Source organism: Hippopotamus amphibius, chromosome 4 (assembly GCF_030028045.1).
Source record: "Hippopotamus amphibius kiboko isolate mHipAmp2 chromosome 4, mHipAmp2.hap2, whole genome shotgun sequence".
Taxonomy (NCBI): Eukaryota; Metazoa; Chordata; class Mammalia; order Artiodactyla; family Hippopotamidae; genus Hippopotamus; species Hippopotamus amphibius.
The window spans coordinates 84,856,905-84,863,551 of record NC_080189.1 but is presented as its reverse complement, the minus strand read 5'-3'; positions in this window follow the sequence as shown (position 1 = coordinate 84,863,551).

The window sequence follows — 6,647 nt, the reverse complement described above, 5'->3', positions numbered from 1 at the left end:
TAAACTGGCAAATAACAGAGGCTCTGGAAGTGGTGGCACCAGCTACTTCCGGCAAAGGAGAGCAGGCGTGTGCTGAAATGTGGCAGGTTGCTTGAAAGCTGTTGGGGAAGCAGTTAGATCCTTAGATGCCCCTGTCTTCTTGCAGTGCTGGGTGACCGCCCTCCCTCAGCCCAGCAGAGACAGTTCATCTCTCTGAAGAGGGTAAAGCAGAAGTCTTTTCCAAAAGAAAAAACAGATGTTAGGTAAATGATGTATCATACTAATTGCAGAACTTCTTCCTCAACCCACCGTGACAGCAGCTAGTCCCTCACTTCCAGGCAGAAGACCATCACATCTTTTTCTAGGTGGGGCTCTCTCGGACCCAAGAGGAAAGACCTTATGACACAGCCATGGGTATTGACATCAGGAGTTCCTGGCCAGCTCTCCCCACAGGACACCTCACCCTCGCACTCAGAGCTTCCAGGCAGCTCTTGAGGTCCCTAATTTAAGTACAAGCAGGCAATCAAGCCTGAGGAGACCTGAGAAAAGCCTCTAATATGAAAAAATAGAGACCAAAAAACAAACTGGAAAAAAATGTGGTGAACATACAAAGTGTGCTGGAGGGAAAAAAGTACAGTAAAAAAATAACAACTCAATGTCTTCAGAGAAACCGTGGATTCTTATTTCAATACACCCATGAAATCAGAATTGGAAGCTATAAAAAATTTTTTTTTCCAGAAAATAAAAGTAAGCCCTTAGGAAAAAATGGAAGGAGGGCCCATTCAGCACAGTGTCTGAAAATAGACCCACATAAATGACCTGGGTTCAAAAAGAAAATTCTCAAGTTTCCAGTAAGAAAGCACAACACACAAAGCTGAATGAGTTCAGATTTCTCAAAAGGAAATCTGAAAGGTAGAAGACAACGGAGAAAAGCTTTCAAAACTCTGAGAGAAAAGTATTTCCAACTCAGAATTCTATACTCAATCAAGTTATACATCAAGTATGAGGGAAGAATAAAGACATTTTCAGGCTTGCAATTTCTCAAACACTTTACCTCCCACACAGCGCTCCTCCGGGAGCTGCGGGTAGAGAATGCGTAAACCAAGAAGGAGGAAGCCAGGAAGCAGGAAAAACAGAGACCTGCTCAGGAGGAGATAGAGGCGCCCCACAGGAGGATGGAAAAGGGAGATTCTCAGCTGGGAAGCGGCTCAGATGACTGTGAGAGAGGCTTTCTCAGGGAGATGTAGTTAATCAGTTTCCTGATGTGAATGAACACACTGGGCCTAAGGAATATGTGGAAAGGAGACTTTGATTATGCTGGAGAAAGGTCTGAGGTTAAATAGTGATGTTTCAGTGGCCATGGAAGACTAAGCAAATAACACAAGAGGAAGAAACCAAAAAAACCCAAGACAATCAAAACTCAAAGGAACACCAAAAAAAAAAAAAAAAAAAAAAAAAATTCCAGGAAATAAGATGTAATAGCAGCTTAGCATGTAGCTCCATCCTGAATAGAAAAGAGAATTATAATGTGAATTCTCACTTTTAATCTAACCAAAATTCTGCCCCTGGTGTGGGAGAGGGAGAAAGAGGGAGCGTGCAAGCTTTAGCAGTGGTGGGGCCACAGGAAAGAAAGTTAAACTCTCATCTCACAGAGTGAGGAAACTGAAAAAGCAAAGCAAAGCAAAACTAGAAATACATGAGTAGCAGAGATGTGGAAATATCTACCAAAGAATCAGCTAAAGGATTTAAAAGTGGCTGTCTCTGGGAAGCGGCTGAGGACCGCTGTTTATCTTATTCACTTTTGTAGAACTAGTCAATTCCTGAAAGCATCATACTGATAAAATTAAAATTTTTTAAAATTTCAAAGAAAATATCGCTAAGTTAAGAATCTACTTCACTTTTCTGGAAGTACTATTCAGATGAATGAGATGTTTATAATACATTATAAGCTTTTTGGAATTGACATATACAAACTACTATATATAAAATAAGTAACATATAGCACAGGGAACTGTACTCAATACTGTGTAGCAACCTATATAGGAATAGACTCTACAAAAGAGTGGATATATGTATATGACTGATTCACTTTGCTGCACAGCAGAAACTAACACAATATTGTAAAATCAACTATACTCCAATAAAAATTAATTAAAAAAAAGAAGAAGAATACTTTATGAGCTCTTTGGAAGAAAGCCTTATTTAGATTTCTTTATATTGGTCCTCAACCCATATTAGCATCTCCATTTGTTCCTAAGTGTAATTAGATTAACATTACATTAGCATATGACTTTGCCTTTTCCAGAACTCTAATTAAGATTTTAAAGAAGATGTATACCGGTGGGAATCTCTCATTCACCCTCTGTTAAACACCTTTCCTATTTGATTATAATTCCACTTACTAATTCCTTCTGGCTTTTGTCTTCCAAACAATTTTTGATTTTTATTACATGAATGCAGTTTGAACTGACCCAGCAAATGGTTTACAAGGTCCAGCTGTAAGATAAACTGGCAAACTAAATAGAAAAGAAGACAGCCATTGGGTAGAAAACTGTGACCAAGGTTACCTCCGCTGATCTGCTTATTAAAAGGACCGTGCTATGAATTTTTTCCCAATTTATTTTAAGTTTTTTTTTTAGGCACCAAACCTACACTGTTATGGTAATAATAACAGCCAACATTGAATGAATACTCACCATATGATGAGTTCTCATCACTTTACCCACTCCTCACTTAATTATTGCAGGAATCCTATGAAGTAAATACTTTTTATTATCCCCAATTTGCAGACAAAGAAGATGACTCTTGGAGAGGTTAAGTATGCCTCCTGAATTTCTCAGGGAATGGCAGAGCAGGGTCTCAAACCCAGACCCCATACTCTGAATCAGCGTTGGGTGTCCCCTCCAGCATGACCACCATGGAGGGGACCATAAAACCAAAGAAGAAAGAGAAAGGAATGAACTACCGTGGTCCAGAAAGTTTTCTTGTATTTATCACAACAATGAAAGATTATTACTTCCTTATATCTGTGAGACAGGTTTGAAACTTTCCCAGAGTCATAGAGATAAGCTTCAGCCCTCAAGAAACTTATTTCTACTGGGAGTTAACACAAACACAGAAGGAACTGGCACAACTACAGATGATGTCAAATGTGTGGTAGAAATAAAAATACAGTAAGATCTCCAAGGAAGGAGCATTCAATCCAAGGGAGAGGCTGGGAGACTTCCTAGAGGAAGTTGATGTGTCGATTTTGGATAGACAGAGAGAAGGGGTGAACAGCATTGTTCTTTTCTGTGCTTGCAATTTTTCTCTTTTTGTAAATGTTCATTATCTTACAAGATATTGCCTTTAGTGTTGATGAAAACTCACTTCCAGATTCCACTCTTTTTTATAGGAATTTCACAGCGGAGACAAATGCCTAAGCTTAGAAAATAAGAACCATGAGTGGAATAAATTTTAAAATTAAAAAAAAAAAAAGAAACATGATTGGAAGAGCAGAATATGGAAACTCAAGAGGAGGGAGGTTGTTCTCTGAAGGTTAGAATAAAGGGAGGGAAGGGATAAATGCTGGGCAATGAAGAGAGGGAAGAAAAGAAAATTCAGAGCATACGAAAAACATAGTGCAATTCCCTGAGGGAAATCTGTCTTGAGACAGGACTCAGAGTCAAAGCCTTCATGGCCTAGACTACTGACCTGTATGCTCTTGGACAGATTTTCATAAATAATGCTGCCACATTTTTTTTTTTAAGAATTTCAGAAGCGTAGGGGAGAAATAAGCTTTCTCCCAGCTGAGATGTGCGCAGTTCTTCCAGATCCGAGCCACGTCCTCTCAATCTAGGCAAGTATTGCCACTGCTTAGCATTTGGGATGAAGCCAACAACGACGTTCAGCAAATATGGGTTCCATCTACTCGAAAATAATTGCCTTTACATCTTGTGACATCTTCCATGGACTCTGCAATGAAAATCAATTATAATCCCTTTTGGTGGGAGAAACTAAATTAGAAAGAGAAGTGATTAGAAACAGAAGGCAGCTTGACGCTTGTGATGCCAATTTGCTCAACGTGTGATTCAAAAGCCGTGGATAAGTTTTTCTGGCCATTCTCCCAATTAGCAACCTTTAGCTTACTTAAAAGCCAAAATCCGTGACTCAAAAGAGCGTGCTAGGAAGAAATTTTTGAGATATAAAATTAGCTATTCCTGGCAACATTAAATAACATACACATACACTCATGTACCTTTTTTTGAAATGAAGCTCAAAATACACAAAGATCGAACTCAAACTGTTCCCCAGGGCTCCAAAACTCAATTATAAGACCTGACGTTTATCACGTGCTCACTTTGTGCCAGGCACTGCATTTAATTCTCACACTGACATTATGAATTAGGTACTATTCTCACATCACCTTGTTTTTTAAATGACGAGAGTCAATCAAGGGGAAGCTAAAAAACTGTTCAACGTCACAAAGGTAGAAAACAACAGAGCCAGGGCTGAAACTCTGATAGTCTGACTCCACTATGCTCTGGATAAAGTCTCTGCCTTCAAGGAGTTTGGAGTCTAATAGTGAATTCGGATAAGTACCCTTCAATGTGGTAAGACGGCTAAGGACCTATGTAGGAAGTACATCTAATCTGGCTTTTGGCTCTTAGGGAAGGATCTATGAAAGAGACCACTAAACCAAGGCAGAAGCTAGGGATGGCCAAAGAGGGAAGGAATTCCAAGCAGAGGAAGAAGCAGGTCTCTAAGCCCAAAGATAAAAGTGAGCTCAGTACCATAGGGTGTATAAGGGGAGAGGGTTAATGGCAATGGAGAGTCATTTTGAAAGATTTTAGCTAAGGGGGGACCTGATTGGATTTGTATTTCTAAAACTGTTTTTGTCTGGTTTGGAGCATGACTTATGAGAAGAACAAGAAGAGAAGCAGGGAGACCTGATAGGAGGCTATTGCCTTGTGAGTAATCCTGGCCTAAGCCCAGGCAGTAGCAGTGGAGACAGAGAGAAGCAGAGGAACTGGAGAGTGATTCAAAAAGTAGACCTGACAGAGGACTTCCCTTGTGCTCCAGTGGTTAAGAATCAGTCTTGCAATCCAGGGGATGCCAGTTTGATCCCTGGTTGTGGAACTAAGATCCCATATACCATGGGGCAACTAAGCCTCTGAACCTGAGCACCACAAGTAATGAGCCCCCACACTCTGGAGCCCTCTTGCCACAACTAGAGAGAAACCCATGCACCGCAATGAGAGAGTCCATGGCTGCAACTAAGACCTGATGCAGCCAAAAATAAATAAGTAAATAATTTTTCTTTTAAAAGTAGACTTGACAGTAGAATGACATCAAAAGTAATGAAGAAGGAATCCAGGATGCCTCCTAAGTTTCTGCCTTGGGCAACTGAATAGATGAAATGCCATTCACCAAGATGGAAGAATTCCAAGTTATTTATGTAGACACTCTGTCCTCAAGGAGGTGGAATTTAACTTCCTACTCCTTAAGTGTGGGCTGCATGCAGTGAATTTCTTCAAGGGGTACAGCATAGAAAGGGGGATGGGGCTGAGGGAGAGTCACTTTACAGAGAAGAAACCTAACAAGCATTACCTCAGCCAGGTGTTCAAGGTCAATATCAACAATAAGTCATGTTGATACTGTGTATCCTTGATATGTGATGAAAATGACTACCTCTGTGGTTTTCCTCTCCCAAAAAGCATATCATCAGTCAAAGTATGAGAAAATACAGACAAATTCCAATAGATGGATATCCTACAAAATACTTGGCCAGTACCCCTCAAAACTGTCAAGGTCGTCAGAAACATAGGAAGTCTGGGAAACCGTCACAACCAAGAGTAGTACAGAAGGGAACTTGGGTCCACTTGCTGTGCAACAAAGCCAATCTACTGACACCAGGTTGTGGTGAAGGAACGTATAGCATTTATTTGCAGGGCACCCAGCAAGGAGAATGGGTGGTTTGTGCTCAAAAGACCCAAATTCCTCATAGGAAGGGTTTTTTAAAGTCAACATTTAGCTAGAGGGATGCAGGGTGCATGACTTTCTTCTGATTGGTAGGTGGTGAGGTAAGGAATCTTAATCTTTCAGGAATCTTAATCATCAACTTTCTGGTTCCAACCAGTCTGGGGTTCCCATGTAATCACCATTCTCCACCTGGAGGCTGGATGGAGTTGGGGCGTGGTCTTAGTGTTTGCATAACAGCTCAAAGATGTACATTAAATTGTTGTGTATATTCCCTGAGCAGGAACTAGGACTGTTTTATCCTTGAAATATTGTTTCTTGACTACTTTTTCTTTCTTTCTGTATTCCCTCCCTTCCCTAATTAGTAACTGCTTAGTTGGCTCTTTGTAATTCAGGGAAGGCCTAGGAGACCAAAGTCTTTTTCTACAAACAAGAAAGGGAGGACACAGATGGGCTTTTTGTACTTGGGAGAACCCCAGAGTGTCCTGCTTTATTTCAAAAGGAGCCTTAGGAAACATGACAACTAAATGTAATGTAGTATTCTGGAACAGAAAAAAGATGTTAGGTAAAAACTAAGGAAATCTGAAAAAACTATTGACTTTAGTTAATAACAATGTATCAACATTGGCTTTCTTTTTCAATTTTTATTTTTTTTGGCCACTCATGCAGCATGTGGGAACTTAGTTCCCCAACCAAGGATCAAACCCATG